Here is a 16636-nt window from a genome sequence, read left to right as displayed (position 1 = left end):
TAATATAAAAAAAAGTCAACTATTTTAAAATGTAAGCTACTATAATTTTGCCACCACCTTAAATGGCTGAAAAAAAGACACAATCTGCAGCATTTGTAGTTAAGTTCTTCATAGAGCCACAGTGTCTCCATTTTGTTCATCAAAATACACATTGAAGCTTTGAACCACAAAAGAACAAAGATAGTGGAACAGATCCCCCATGTGCTCAGAGGTAAAGCTGATGTCCAGAAAACATGTCTTCCTCATCTAATTCATTCTCCTTTGGAAAGGAATCAGAGATAGACACTGGGCTGGTGTCATATCTACATAGCCAGCCCTTCTTTTCCTTTCCTTACAAAAATACCTACTGAGCAGTGATCATATGCCAGGTTCTGACTAAGCCAGACACAGGACCCAATAGTACATTAGAAATAAATCCTGCCTTCAAGGAGCCTACAATCAAGCAGAAATAAGGAATAAGAGGAATATACAACTGACCCTGAACCAAGAGAAAGTATTGCCAATTGATGTACATTTAAGCTGACCCTATATGACCACATCCTGGGCATGCTCAATAATTCTAATAAAACTAAATGACCCTGCAGAGCTAGTTGGAAACAGTGAGATATCTTACAGTAGGAATATCAGCTAGAAAAGTTTTATCACTTTTTATCTGGGCAGCTGAACAGAACCACAATACAGACAAAATATACAACACAGAGTCAGAATATGACTTAGTGACTGGACAAGTGTTTACTTCCTGGGTATTTGTGAAGCACAGTTCTATTTTTAAGAAATTATCCTGCACCTCAGTATCCTTATTTGAAAAATGGTGATAGGGCTGATAACCCATTGAGTATTTTTATTATAACTATAAAATAACACATGCAACAATACATTTAAAACTCTTAGCCATTATACGTCCATTATATGTCCTTCTTGAAGATGTTTTCTGAAACTACAGCTTATGGTCATAAGCATGTGTTCCCATGCATGAGCCTGTGTTGGGTTTCACTCATTTCTTCCTAGTCTTACATGTACAGACTGCACAGGTCTGAAAATTTATACCTCAGTATCCTTTAAGCCCTTTAAAAAGCTGCTTCCAATTGAAAGTCATCTTTTTAATGTCTATTGAAGAGAATTTACACTGTATTTATGGCCTGGACATAATCATTACCTTCCAATAAAAATGACTCATTAAATAAAAAGCAATTTTCACCTGTGAGCTCTTAGAATATATTTGCTTACTTATGGAAATTCAGTAGCCTCTTGCTCAATGTTTTCCGCATTTCTCAGTACAATTATTTGGGGTTCATATATATGTCTATTCAAAATTCGCCAAATCTGAGCAACTCAGAAACACTAAGAAGACAGAAGATAATAACAACAAACACCAAAACCACAACCACTATCCAAAGTGAGAGATTCTGGGATCCATTTGAGAGGGGCAGTAACCCTTCTGAGCTTTATTCAGCTTCTGGTTAGAAGGCAAAACACAGCAGGACTGCTGGTTCCAACATCTTTATTAAGAATCCCATGAACCGACTAGGAAATATTTCCCTGCAACAACCAGTAGACATGTTCTTGAAAGTGACAGAGCATCTATCTTAAGCTGTTACCAAGCTCTGCATGTTAAGTGAGCATTTGAGGTCCCCAGAATGATTCACTATTCGTCTGAGAGCCCACAGCACATTTGCTTGCGATCCCCACACAGGCTGCTTTCCCACTGTATTTCCCTCTGTCTGAAACCAAAACTGATAGCAGACAAAGCAAACAATTTAATTTTACTAAAAGGCTGGAAACTTGACCTCACAGCTGGAGAAACTGCTTTGGTTTGATCTGGACAAAATAATGCAGAAGCCTGTCTTTCCCCATCCACCCCCAGCTAAGTGGACTGCCAGTCAATTCCAGGGGATACTTTGCCACATCCCAGTACTCAGCCCACGGGAAGACAGAGTACAGCAGGAAACACTGTTTAACATGCACTGCCTTAAGCCAAATGGGGATGCTTTCTATTTATTTGTGTTTTTCATAGCTCTCTAATATTTTATAAAATGCTACTGTTTCTCATTTTAATGTCTGGTGTTTTAATGTAGGGCTTATTTATCTTACCAAAAACAACATAATAATTGCAGAGTAGAAAAACACTTTGGGAAAAGAAGTGTTTGCATATGTTAATGACTTAATTTAAAGAGTTCTGTGAGTAAAAGCAGAAGATGTGTGATAAAAGAAAATGTGCTTTCATCTTTGCTTCAAATGATTTTTTTAGGTCAGTAAACAACAAAATATGAACTACCGAGTTGTAAAATACCATAAAGGATGGTCACCAAACATATCACAATATAAGTATAAAGTGCACACAAAGTCAACTCTGGCATCGGCATCTAATAAAAGGTGATGCTTACTTACAACCATGTCAGTAACTCCATGTCTCAGTAATAAATACAGCTAACAATGAAAACCTAAGACCTCAAAAGGACCTGCTAAACTATTAAGAGAACATTGAACAAAATAGTACCCATGCTTACAAGTCCTAGGTTCAAGGCTCAGTTGTGCCACTGACTATCCCTGGGGCTAAGGGAAAATAACTTCATCTCCCTAAGTCTCATCTTCCTCAAACATCAACCATGGGCATGGTTCAACTCAAGGCTCATGGAGCCTCAACTCAAGGCTCCAAAGGATCCTTAAACAATTTTTACAAAATCCAACTCTAGACGGGGTGCGGTGGCTGACACCTGTAATCTTGGCTACTTGGGAGGCCAAGGCAGGAGGATCGCTTGAGCCTAGGAGTTCACAACCAGCCTGGGCAACATGGCAAGACCATATCTCTACAAAGATAAAAATAAAAATAAATTAGTTGAGAGTGGTGGCATGCATCTGTAGTGCTAGCTCCTTGGAAGAATGAGGTGGGAGATCACTTGAGCCCAGGAGTTTGAGGCAGCAGTAAGCTATGACCCCAAAACTGCACTCCAGCCTGCATCTTGGGAGACAGAGACAGAGTGACCCTGTCTCAGAAAAATCCAATTATATAATAAGTTTAACAGGATATATATTAAATCATTCTAATTATTTGACAATTACTAATTTAGGTATGGGGTGTGTGTGTGTGTGTGCACGTGCGCACGTGCATATGTTTTATTAAACAAGTCAGCATACTTCCACTTTCTCTGCATGAATGTTTTATGCTCCCAACTAAAACGGAATTCCTCTAAACCAGAGAGCTAGCTCCATGTCCAGCAATTCAGACAACATGCCTGACACAGCAGCTCTTCAGTTCAACTTTAAGTCATGTTTAAACATTGGACAATAATAAAAATAACAACTGCTATAAGACAGTATTAAGGAAAATGGAACTTCAGAAGGAAGATGGGATATATGCACACAATTAACAAGAGTAAAGGGTAGAGATAGTGTTTTTCCTCTTACGGTACAGACATGATGAAGTGAAGGGAAGTTTGAGATGGGGTCCATTTACATCACAACTTTTGATTCACTGTTAAATAGTTTTAAAAAGGTTACTTCTATGCTTAACAAATCTGCATTTATAATTGTGTATTTCAAATTACATTCTTTCTACAGTTCATAATGGGTTTTTAAGTCACAAAGAGTAGTTATCAGAGTTTGTGGCAATCAGTCAAACTTATTCTCCATCTTTCTTGCCTTCCTGCAAGTTAAAATACGAGGTAACAAATCTAAAATTCCTTCAGGACTTTATCCAGAGGTCGTCTCTCCCTAGTGAGGCCTTCCTTGGAACCCACCACCACCTGTACAATTTCTTGATCCTTCAATTGCATTATTTTTCTGCTTAGCACTCGATAATAATCAAGAAAAACATGTATAATGTATGATATGATAGATGGTTTTAAGTGCAATATCCCCACTAGAATATGCAATGCTTAATTTTAGGTGTTAACTTGACTGGATTAAGAGATACCCAGATAGGTGAAAAAGCATCATTTCTGGGTATGTTAGTGACGGTGTTTTGCAAGAGACTGACATTTGAGTCAGTGGGCTAAGTAAGGAAGATTCATCCTCATCCAGTGTGGGTGGGCACCATCCACCTAGCTGGGAATCCAGATAGAACAAAAAGGCAGAGGGAAAGCAAATTCTCATTCTCTCTCTGAGAGGCCTTTGGCTGCAGGTTGAGAGTTATATCATAGTCTCCCCTGGTTCTGAGGCTTTTGAACTTGAATTGACCCTACTTGAATTGATGCTACTGGCATCCCTCGTTCTCCAGCTTATAGATGGACTCTCATAGAACTTAACTGCCATAATCACATGAGCCAATCCCCCTAATAAATCCCCTCTCATATATCCATATCCATGTCTATCTATGTCTCTCTCTCTCTCTCTCTCTCTCTCTGTGTGTGTGTGTGTGTGTGTACATTATCTTTACTGGTTCTGTCTCTCTGGAAACCCTGCCTAATACAGAATGTTACAAGAATAAAGATTTTTGCCTACTTGGATCACTCTTTTAACTCAGTGCCTAGAATATTGTAGGAGTTCATCACGTGTTCATTATAACATCATATACTACATATTGCATAATATATAATACATATTGTACTGAATATTACAGATATTCCCTTTAAGCTCCTATCAACAAAGGCACATGAGAAAACAGAATGCACAAGGTAGACACAAAAATGTGCACAAAAAGATCCAAACATACCTACTCCAAGCGCAGTATGTGGTCGGGACAAGAGATAGAACCATGGATTTAGACGAGGCTCAGTTATAGCCTTGGCTCTGTTAGTAGTTCTGTGGACCTGGGCAAATTATTTCACTTCTCTAAATTTCAGTTCCCATGCCCACAAATTTAGAGCAATAAGAGTACCTACCTTATAAGTTTAATGTGAGGCATGAATGAGCTCAAGTACATGAAACACCTTGCAGAGTATCTAGCACATAACAAGCTCTGGGTAAGGACTAGATGATGGTGATGGTGCTAAGGAGGAGGAGAAGGTAGAGGACAATAAAGACGATTACTATATTGTGACTAGGAAGGAAGATGGAAAAATAAGTCCAGCAGATAAAATTCTCAAACTCCTTTACTGTAGCCCTACTTCCTTCCCAATTTCCAGCTCATGAATTCACACACATATATTCCATAAAATAGTGCTCTGACTTTGGATACCTGCTAGAAAGGATGGGGGCTTTTTAAAAAATCATTTGCTGGCTGGGCACGTTGGCTCATGCCTGTAATCCCAGCACTTTAGGAGGCTGAGGCGGGTGGATCACAAGGTCAGGAGATCCAGACCATCCTGGTTAACATGGTGAAACCCCGTCTCTACTAAAAATACAAAAAATTAGCAAGGTGTGGTGGCGAGCACCTGTAGTCCCAGCTACTCGGGAGGCCGAGGCAGGAGAATGGCATGAACCCGGGAGGCAGAGCTTGCAGTGAGCCGAGATCAGGCCACTGCACTCCCGCCAGGATGACAGAGCGAAACTCTGTCTCAGAAAAAAAAAAAAAAAGTTTGCCCATGTCAATCAAAGAATGTAAAATGCTGCTACTTTTCCTCTTTGTAGTTCTAAGCAGTCCAGGTTCCAGAGACACAGAAATCACAAAATCTTGACAAACCAGAACCCTTGGGAAATGTGCCATTTTGCGCATTTGAGTTTTCCAAGCAGTTGAGCAGCCTGTCAGATGGTTATCATAATTTTATGGGCTTTGTTTTGTTTTGCTTAGTTATCCATGTTTGATTTACAAAATTTTTCCAAAGTGCATTGTAATTCTCTTTCCAGGTCCAGTTTGTGCACCACCAAGATGTGCTCAGGCCAACCTGTACCACAGACACCTAAACATCGATGTTCACCCTACTCCCTGATAAGAACTCTCTTGCTCCTGCCACAGAATAAGGAAGCCCCCCAATCCAGTACTCATTGATAAAAGAGAGATAGTACTGTGAACACTGACCAGACGGTACCCTCAGAAGTACTGGCTTCCCACTAGTATTTCCCAGAAGTTTTGTGACTTAAGGGCCTATGTGGCAGATTTGACCAATAAAATGCCAGAAATGGGCAGGAGGCAGCAGGGAAACTGCTTCCCCTTCCTTCCAACCCCAGGCTAAATGGTCCAAAATAGAGTGGTTCTCAGTGCCCTTTCTGGAGACAGGCGGAGCAACTGAAAGCAGGCTGAGTATTGTTGTGAAGCTGTGACCAACATAAAAACAAACCAATTTATATGTGGTCTCCATTTCATCCCATATGACTTCTTTTTCCTCACTCTTGCTCCCTGTAATTAGTCTTAGTATGTACTGTAACTTGTCCTTCATATTCTGTTTCTAGGGAACTTGGACCTTGACAATGATCCCAACTTCATTACAATCATCACCGAGCTATTATGCTGCATGGGAATGAAGCGATGAGCACTCTTTGGGCTTAAAGCCTTCCTTTTGTGGGGGTGGGGGGTACAGAGTCCTGCTCTGTTGTCCAAGCTGGAGCACAGTGGCACCATCTTGGCTCACTGCAACCTCCACCTCCAGGGTTCAAGCAAACAGCCTCCTGAGTTGTTGGGATTACAGGCATGCGTCACCACACTTGGCTAATTTTTGTATGTTCTAGTAGGGATGGGGCTTCACCATGTTGGCAAGACCGGTCTCGAACTCCTGGACTCAAGTGATCCACCCACTTCGGCTTCCCAAAGTGCTAGGATTACAGGCATGAGCCAGTGCACCTGGCCTCAGCTTAAAGTCCTTAAGGAGGTACTTAGGGCTGTTTATTCTGAAAATGTCTGAAGTCCCAACATTAAGCCTTCAGACTCTGGTTCTGACTTGCCTCCTGCAAATCCCAGCTCCACCACAAGCTGTGAGAACTTCGACAAGAAATTTAAAATCAAGTTTTTGTTTCTCATCCATAAGATGTGGATAATCAGAGTACATACACCATAGAATCCTTGTGAAAAGAAAATGAATCAATACTTATTTAACACCTGGCACAGAAAAACACACAATGAGATTTAGCAATCTCTTTCTCCTGCTGCCTGATTTATGGGGTTATTTCCAACTGCTGTATGACCATCTACTGAAATATCTCCACTTTGCAATTTCTAAAACGTCAGAGGATTATATAGCGGGAAATCTATCTTATTAGAATTGTGTGCAAAGTGAAAGTAAGTAGGGACTGAATAAAAACCACAGAGTTAATGTATATTAGTGCAAACTCTGTAGAAAGCTCCCAATAGTCATTATTGGTTCTTGAACATATATTACCAAATTTTGACGTTCTAAATGAGCTAAAGTATTATTATCCATGTTTGAGTCATGCTGTATTCCTGTACACCCTTGAGCATCTACACTATCTCAGTTGTGAAACACAAGAGTTTAGTGACCATAAACAAAACTCAAACTCACTCCATTTCTGATGGTTTACCTCCTAGGATAAACATCAGTCTAGGATAAAATAGCAGTCAGATGAAAGAAAGAGTACACCTGATATTTTAGCATCTAAAGCAGTATTGTATAAAATGGTTATCCAATATTTAATAACTGTGTTTTTATTTCAAGGCTCATTCAGTTTAATCATTATTCCTTTATTAATCAAATATTCTATTAGAAGTACCCTGAAGGTATGTGAAAGAAATATCTAACTCTACCCAGGATCAGGGAGAGATGTGTGACACATATATGAGGACAGAGGACCAACACACGTGAAGAAGACTAACCCACTTTCCATCTTCACAGCCCCATTCACAACCTCAGAGCTCATACTTGCATAGCCTGAGTAAAGAATTTCCTTTCAAAGCTGACCTCAAAATAATATTTCTTTTTAATAATCATGGTGCTTTATCTAGAGTTTAGTCAATGAAATCAGAAGCATCCTACCAAACCAACGGCCCACAGGGATGGAAATTATGGATTCTAAGATATGCTACTAATATATAGAGTATAAGTTAGATTATTTATAGTAAATTTCAACAATAATGTGCAAATTATGATTAATTGAAACTCCTTATAATTTAGGGGAAACCCTCAAGTTACACTTTTAGAATATGGAGAATGAGTCTGAGTGAAAGAACTCTGGGACAGTTATTAGTGCAGCTCTTAAAGGCCCTCTTAGTGTGCTTCCTGGATGCTGGTATATTGTTACTGGTGACCGCCCAAAGATATTTTGAGTAAGAGTGGGCCCAAGAAACAATGCAATTCTTTCAACAGCCAACTGCTCCAAAAAAGCAGTGAGACCAAAGCTCTACACTACTGAACTTGCAGATTTTATTTTTTTATTTTTTTGAGACAGAGTTTTGCTCTGTCACTAGGCTAGAGTGCAGTGGCACAATCTTGGCTCACTGCAACCTCTGCCTCCCAGGTTCAAGCAATTCTCCTGCCTCAGCTTCCCGAGCAGCTGGGACTACAGGCGCACGCCACCATGCCCAGCTAATTTTTGTATTTTTGGTAGAGACAGGTTTCACCATGTTGGCCAGGATGGTCTCGATCTCTTGACCTCATGATCTGCCCACCTTGGCCTCTCAAGACCTTGCAGATTTCTTATTCTTCAAAGGCTGCTTTAGCTACAGAATTTCCAGGGCACCTCCTCAAGCAACATAGAGACCCCAAAGAGTCAGATTCACTCACATACAAACTTGGTCTACGTCCTTAGCACCATTTGTCTGTTGGTTCAATAATATACAAGAGAAGCAACAACCTAAAACCTGGTCTGGTTGTCTTTGGCATCAATCTTAAAATCAGGACTAGACTTTGTGGCCTGGCCCAGCTCAGACACTTTCTCCAATGACATTAAAGACTTCTTTCAGAAAAATGTTCATTTACCAGTATTGCTGGGCAGATGCAGATTTAACATGAAGCTATTAAAGCCAATACTTCCAAGCTCCAAGGAGGATCCTAACAATGATTCTCCTTGGAGCCTCACTCTGTTGCCTAGGCTGGGGTGCAGTGGCCAGATCTCAGGAGGCGGGTTTACGCCATTCTCCTGCCTCAGCCTCCCAAGTAGCTGGGACTACAGGCACCCGCCACCTCGCCCGGCTAGTTTTTTGTATTTTTTAGTAGAGATGGGGTTTCACCGTGTTAGCTAGGATGGTCTCGATCTCCTGACCTCGTGATCCGCCCATCTCGGCCTCCCAAAGTGCTGGGATTACAGGCTTTAGCCACCGTGCCCGGCAGCAAAATATATTTTAACCAGATCAATTCAAAATTTCTATTCTCTTTCCCCTTGATTACATTGTACAACGTGAAGTGGTTGCAGCCAGTATGGAGATCTGTCTAAAAGAGAATTAAGTCGAGGATACATTTAATTTTCATTTAGTGGGATTATTTATATGACTCATCTTCAATTCTATATATATACTGTTGTTAGCCATTCCAGTGTAGAAATGGCTTCCAAAAACACTCCCACTATCCATTGCACTGAGACACCTAGCATTTTAGCATGGAAGTAAGACCAAAACTGGTATCACCATATGAATATAACCTGAGGTGGGTGACACTAGAATTATGGCAGTGGTGGAGGAGAAATTAGGCTAAAATGAACAGAGCCAGAAGCTATTCTGTGGAAAACTACCAAATGATTAGACATGTAAACTTGTCACTAGAAGACGTGGTTCTTGCCTACAGAGTCAAAACGAAAGTTCTCTCCTGGATGATGTGGCATACAAGTTAAAATGCACTGTAGTTTTCTTTTGTTGACAAAACTCACAGACACAGAAATTACTAGTTTTTGGTTGTTGTTGTTGTTGTTGTTTTTTATGGAACACAGACTTGTAGCAGTATTATTAATAGTAAGAGTATCTGTAACAGTTTGTATGAAAAGAAACTTGATAGAGGTTTTCCAAATTTGACACAATGTTAAAATTGACATATCATTAAAAATAACAAGTTGTGACTTTGGAGAAATGGTTCTAAACTCTCAATAATAAAAAACACAAATTTCAATCAAACACACTGGCGAAAAAATTAAATAATCTTTCTTATTTTCTATGGCAATGATTACAAAATTGTTATCCTAGGGAAAGGCAATCAAGCAAAATTTCAACCCAAAAATGTAAGAAAAAAAGCATTAGAGATGTTTGTCAGGCATTTAAAAAAACAGTTATTCTTCTGAGTTTTGTGATATCTGTCATATTTGTTGACTTTCAAACTTTTACGTTGCTGTGATTGTTTTCCTTGTTCTCAACAAACACAACTTTGTTCTTATGACTTATTCTTTTTCTCAAAGCAGGCATTTGAAATAGTATGAGCTTCAAGCCCCACAAAACTGGGATTCATTTCTGGGATTAGGCATTTCCTCGACAATTAACCCTTGCTTATATAGCATTATCAACTCACTTCAGTGCTCTAGTTGTCCTTCATACTGTTGTGTCTCCAATTGTAATTTGTAAAACTCATTCCACAATGCCGAAGGATGACCCTAAGGCCACAGGGAACATGATGAATGATCAGTAGAAGACACTCATTTATGTTGTATCACATGATATACAATTAGATTACATGCTTTTCTGTCTCTACTATAAGTTTTTTTTAATTAATTAATTAATTTATTTATTTTTTTTTTTTTGAGGCAAGGCCTTACTCTGTCATCCAAGCTGGACTGTAGTGGCATGATCACAGCTCACTGCTGCCTCAATTTTGCAGGCTTAAGTGAACTTTCCATGTTAGCCCTCCCCTGCCCCACTAGCTGGGACTATAGGTGAGTGTGCCACCATGTCCACCTTATTTATTTATTTATTTATTTATTTATTTATTTATTTATTTAATTTTAGAGAGAGGGTCTCACTATATTGCCCAGGTTGATCTTGAATCTCTGGGCTCAAGCAATCTTCCTGCTTTGGCCTCCCAAAGTGCTGGAATTACAGCTGTGCACCACCATGCCCAGCCTCTACTACCAGTTCTTCATTTAATCATCTGTACCAGTTGGCACCAAATGCCCAGACAACCACCATGGCTGCCTACAAGCTGGTGCTGATCCACCACAGAGAGAGCACGTGGAACCCGGAGAACTGCTTCAGTGGCTGGTACTGGCCAACCTGAGCCCGGCAGGCCACGAGGAAGCAAAGTACTGCAGGCAGGCACTGGGAGATGCTGGCTCTGAATTTGATATCTGCTTCTCCTGAGTGCAGAAGAGAGTGATCTTGACCATCCGGACAGTGCTAGATGCCACTGATCAGATGTGGCTGCCAGTAATGAGGACTTGACACCTCAGTAAGGGCACTATGGGTGTCTGACGGCAGTCAACAAAGCAGAAACTGCTGCAAAGCATGGTGAGGCCCAGGTAAAGATCTGGAGGTGTTCCTGTGATGTCCCACCACCTCTGATGAAGCCCAGCCATCCTTTCTACAGCAACATCAGTAAGGATCACAGGTATGCATACCTCACTGAAGATCAGCTACCCTCCTGTGAGAGTCTGAATGATGCTACCACCAGAGCTCTGCTCTTTTGGAATGAAGAAATAGCTCCTCAGATCAAGGAGGGGAAATGGGTACTGATTGAAGCCCATGGAAATAGCCTCCCAACCACTGTCAAGCATCTGGAAGGTCTCTGAAGAGGCTATCATGGAGCTGAACCTGTCAACTGGTTATCCCCATTATCTATGAATTGGACAAGGACTTGAAGCCCATCAGGTGCATGCAGTTCTTGGGGGATGAAGAGACCATGGGTAAAGCCATGGAAACTGTGGCTGCCGAGGGCAAGGCCAAGAAGTGAGGGCTGGCGGGCAGGCTACTGTCCCCAAGAGCACCCTCCCTGTCTGTCACATCCCTGTGCACCTCCCTCCTGCACATGTCACACCGAGCTCATCTGTAATTGTAACTGCAGATGGGGACCAGTGACTCTCATTTACATTTTAGCCATTTTGTCTCCTGTAGCCACTCCCTTTACAACCTAGTCAGAATAACACTTCTAGGGCATGGGTTATCAGTCCAAACTGAGGAAAAGTTCTCCTTTTCCAAGAGACTTGAAAGGTAGTGACTTGGGTTTTTGCCAGTGCTTTGTTTACTAAGGACTTGTGGGGAGGAACCATTCTAAGTCACGGCCAATGAGGAGAAGAAAGAGCCGATCTATTCCTGGAGCCAGTCCTGTGCTCTTCAGAGTCAGGCCACTGCCTGGGGGCTCTAGTCACTCAGAAGAAGATGAATGCAACCTGTATGGCGATGTGACAAAACAACTCTTTCCTCCCTCACCCCAGAGAAGCTGGCTCTAGCAGGTTGAGATCAATCCTGACTTTAGTGTATGTGTTACCTTTACTTTTATAAAAGTATAGTGTATATAAATAACCCAAAACAATAACCTTTCTGGGGTTTCTTGTGGCAGTTGAAATAGTCCCACATGTGGTCACCAGAAAGTAAACCATTCCTCATACCAATATGGGATAAGCTCCTTGACCTATGCGAGGTAGGAGTGCCTCCTGCTGTTTATTTTAAAATCTCTCCCCCACCTTGTTTCATGGCTGTGAAATGCCTCTTGGTCCTAAGTGTGTCTTTCACTGACTGATTTCTGAATCATATTCTAGTTGCTTGGCCCTGCTACATAGGCCCAGTGTTCATTTGAGCACAACTGTACTAAGTCCTTTTTCCAGATCAGTATAATAAAGGAATGATGTACAATTTAAAATATCATCTTTACATCCTCTTCAGTTCAAAGCTCTATAACAACAGAGAGCAGGTGCATGATAAATGTGGAAATGAGAGAAGGAAGAAGTAGAGGTCAAGAAAAGGAAAAGGAAGGGGAAAAGGAAGAAAGGCAGGCTTTTAAGGAAGCAAATGGAAGAAAAAAATCACAAAATGATTTAAACTCTGTTTTACACATCTTGAAGGTAACTACAAAGTCTCTGGTTTTTGTTTGGTTTTGTTTTGTTTTGTTTTTGTTTCTTGTTTTTTTACCATTTGCCGTATCTTTTAGGGTATGTGTGTGTACCTCAAACTTTTATCTTAATTCATTTGTTTGTTTGTTTGTTTTCGATATAGGGTCTCACTCTGTCACCCAAGCTGGAGTGCAATGGCACAAACATGGCTCACTGCACCCTTAACCTCCTAGGCACAAGTGATCCTCCCACCTCAGTCTCCCATGTAGCTGGGACCACAGGTGCACGCCACCATGCCCAGCTAAATTTTTTATTTTTTTATTTCATTTTTGGTACAGATAAGATCTTACTTTGTTGCCCAGGCTAGTCATGAACTCCTGGGCTCAAGCGATCCTCCTGCCTTGGCCTCCCAAACAGCTAGGATTATAGGCATTAGCCGCTGTGCTTGGCCTTTTATTTTAATTCTTTCAACTTTTATTCACTTTCAGTTCAAGACATTTCATATTCGATCTGTTATTTTACTCAGTATTATTCTCACCAGCATACTGCTTTTTAAAACCAACTAGAATATTAACTATGTTATGCAAATGAAAATCTGTGAATTTAATCACAAAGAGTGGCCCAGAGGAGCCGCTAAGTCCTACAACATCCAATGGGAAAATTTCGAGAGTCCTATTATATTCAATAACTCGTATACCAATGCCCAGAATTTAATATAAATTGAACTGAATCCTACACACAACTCTTTGTAGATTCTGTCTGTTGATAAGACATGCTTTCATAAAAACTGGCAAGTGACAAATACAGACTACAGCCCATTTTAATTTTCATTTCATTTTCTTTTCAATGAAACATTGTGAATGTAGTGGCATCACATAAATATTTATCAAACTCTATAATTCTTCCAACTGTAATGATAAATAAAAGTATCTTTCAATGTGCATACAAAACACTAGCAGCAAACCATTCTTAGAAGACTGAAATGATATGCAAGCTATCTAAAGTCATGAAGGACAATAAATTTATCCCACTGCCTTCTGGAGAGCCACAAATTCATGAGGCAATAATCTGGTAGTTTTGGTAATCTGTGCTTAATAGGATTCTGAAATAACACAGCATCACTTGGCACTGGGGAAATGAGGACCCTGACCTGATGGGCTGGTAAGCCATTGAAAACGTCTTTTATTAAATATAAAAGGAAGACTGCATACAGAGAAAAGACGACCCAGGTTTCCAGGTTGTAGGTTTGCCAACCTGTTTGGATTACCTCTTTATGACTGTCATTATTTTTATCATTTACTAGTTATACAGAGACAATAGCAGTTCAAGCCTGATACACAATGCAGACATAATTACAGATTTGAACCGACAGTACTCTATTAAAACCTAAATTGCCTCAGCCCACAGTTAACAAAAGGTCAAGAAGAAGGCACCTGCTGAAAAGAGTAATAAAAACATGCCGTTTATGATTTTCCAGAAGCTTCTAATCCTTTCTCCCACCTGGCTTACATGACAACTACGAAGTTCATCAGAATGTTGTAGAGTGTTCAGGACTCCTCAGGGAAACATTATTTTTTTTCTCTCAAATAATTATGGCCAGAAAGTCTAGAGCCAAGAAAAGTTTCTGCTGTCACTTGATCATAACTTCATTCCTCTCCCTTGCCTGCTTGGGTCTCAAGGGGAAAATTTAAGGGCAAGCCTGGGCCAAAATGCAACAAGCTTCTTTTGATTTAGATGGGCGAGAGTAAAAATATCATCTCAAAAAAAAAAGAATGAGGACAGGGGACGCCATTTAGTGTGGATTTGTCATGAATTAAACCAAAGTCACCAAATAATATCTGTCTTACTCCTCAACTTGTCAAAGAGGAGTTGCCAGGCAAGTTTGGGGAAAAGAAGTTGGAAAGATTAACAACCAGCTATAAGACAAAATATGATTTCTAGTGCTTCTGAATATGAGACAAAATAAGTTTATATTATATTACATTATGTAAGAGATATGCTACTATAGGAATTAATCACTCTTTTAAATATCTCGGCAGAAGCTAATGGTTTCTTCAATGACAAAGAGCTCCTCATTTTTCAAACAATACAGCTTTTCCATTTCTTGGTTTTCACTCACCCACTCTTGACTATGATGATTAGAGGCTTTGGACAAAGAATATTAGACTCAGCACTGGCAGCTAGTGAACAGTTCTTCAGTTGAACTAAATAAATAAAAGCTACTCAATTGTTTGCCTTTATTCTTTCCTTGGCCACCAGCTGAAATAAATCCTTTTCCCTGTAGAAGATCAAAGTACAGCATCACAATGTTTGAGAGCTTGAAAGATCCTGGTACCCTACCATCCGGCCAAACCCCTTTTTTCTGTCTGGTGACACAGGTTCTTTAGCAAAACAAAACTTGTCCTTTCATGGTAGAAAAGATGTGGAGAGCATAAGTTAGATGGGAAGATATAGTCCTCTGGCTTCACTTTCTTACCTTGCAAAATGAAAGCATTGGATAAGTATTCTCTCTCTACTGTTGGTACTGAAATGTACCAACACATCAAAGCAGTATTACAGAAACTGTAGTAGAAATTGCTAGAAAATGTCGGTATGTAAAATATTTTAAAACTTAAAATCTGTTTTAGAAATATTTAAATAAGAAAAATATTTTATCAGTCAAGGTCCTGGTGGAAAACAGATGGCACACTCAAACTGGATAATGAGGAACATTTAATAAATAGATTATTAACAAAGGAGTGGGCAGAGTTTAAAGAAGTAAAACAAAAGAAAACAAAAATAGTTTGGTAATCTAGGGCTAGTAACAGCAAGGAACTGTTACCACCCATCCGTGGAGGGATGCATCCAGCCCACAGTAACCAGTGTAGAAAGAGTCAAAGGGATGAATATCCTGACCTGGCTCTCCTTCTTTCTTAGGTTCCCATTGGTAGAACAAAGAGATGTCAGACAGCAAAAGAGCCCACTGGCCAAAAAGCCTCTGGGCACAGAGCAGAAAGAAGAGTCAGAATGGATCAGAGAGGTGAATGGGAGAGAGTTCGCCCAACTCTGAACACAATTATAAAGTTATTATTTATTTATTTATTTATTTATTTATTTATTACTGGAATAATCTGTTCACAATATATAGTAATTAGCTTGATGGTAATTAATGTGTCTCAAACACCTCTTTGGTTTGTCTATTTGAATTCAAAGAGTACATCAGGTCTCCTAAGCCTCTGCTAGGTCTATCAAAGCATTTGGAATAAAGAGCATTCTGTGCTCAGATATGCTGGGGAAATGCTTTCAAGAGCCTCAATGCAAAGGAAGGTAAATGTAAATGCATAGGCACGGGGCCTGTGAGTCTTTCCTCATAACAGCAGATATAAAAAAATAAGAAAATAACTGTCCATACCTCCTGGGATGACTGAATGAGACCATCTGTTTAAAGCAGTGTGCACAGAACTTGGCACACAAACAGATGGTGCTCAGTAGATGTTAAGCACTGCTGCCACTGTTACCAGCATCATCTCTTGCATCTGCATTGTGACCTGTCAGATACCCATGTCTTATACCCGTGCCTCTTTGTGTCACTAGTGCCTGGCGCAGTGCCTTACACATAGGCAGTGCTCAATTAAAGTAAACTTACGAAGACGATTGTGAGAGTTGTCATGCGCTATGTCATGCTATTCTATTGTTCAGTAACTATTCACTCCTCTCTCCCTCTCCCCTGTTGGAGCAGTGCATAGTCAGTTTAAGTTGCTATAAAAAAATACCTTACAACCTTACACTGTTGGTAATTTGTAAGCAACAGAAATATATTGCTTACAGTTCTAGAAGCTGGGAAGTCCAGTATCAGGGTGACAGCAGTGTTTGGAGAGGGCTTGCCCCTCATAGATGCTGCCTGCTAGGTGTCCTCATATGGCAGAAGAGC

General features: G+C 40.2%; 1 protein-coding gene and 1 pseudogene across 1 annotated transcript in view; one reads left to right on the top strand and one right to left on the bottom strand.

Moving 5' to 3' along the window:
- Nucleotides 1-16636, bottom strand: part of FAT3 (FAT atypical cadherin 3) — a 725482-nt gene that overhangs the window by 558443 nt on the left and 150403 nt on the right. The gene's annotated exons all lie outside the window — the stretch shown is intronic.
- On the top strand, nt 10869-11630 carry LOC108515049 (phosphoglycerate mutase 1-like; annotated as a pseudogene).

The sequence above is a fragment of the Rhinopithecus bieti genome, unplaced genomic scaffold, assembly GCF_001698545.2.
Source record: "Rhinopithecus bieti isolate Rb0 unplaced genomic scaffold, ASM169854v2 scaffold_32422, whole genome shotgun sequence".
Taxonomy (NCBI): Eukaryota; Metazoa; Chordata; class Mammalia; order Primates; family Cercopithecidae; genus Rhinopithecus; species Rhinopithecus bieti.
This window is presented reverse-complemented; position numbering and strand designations above follow the sequence as displayed.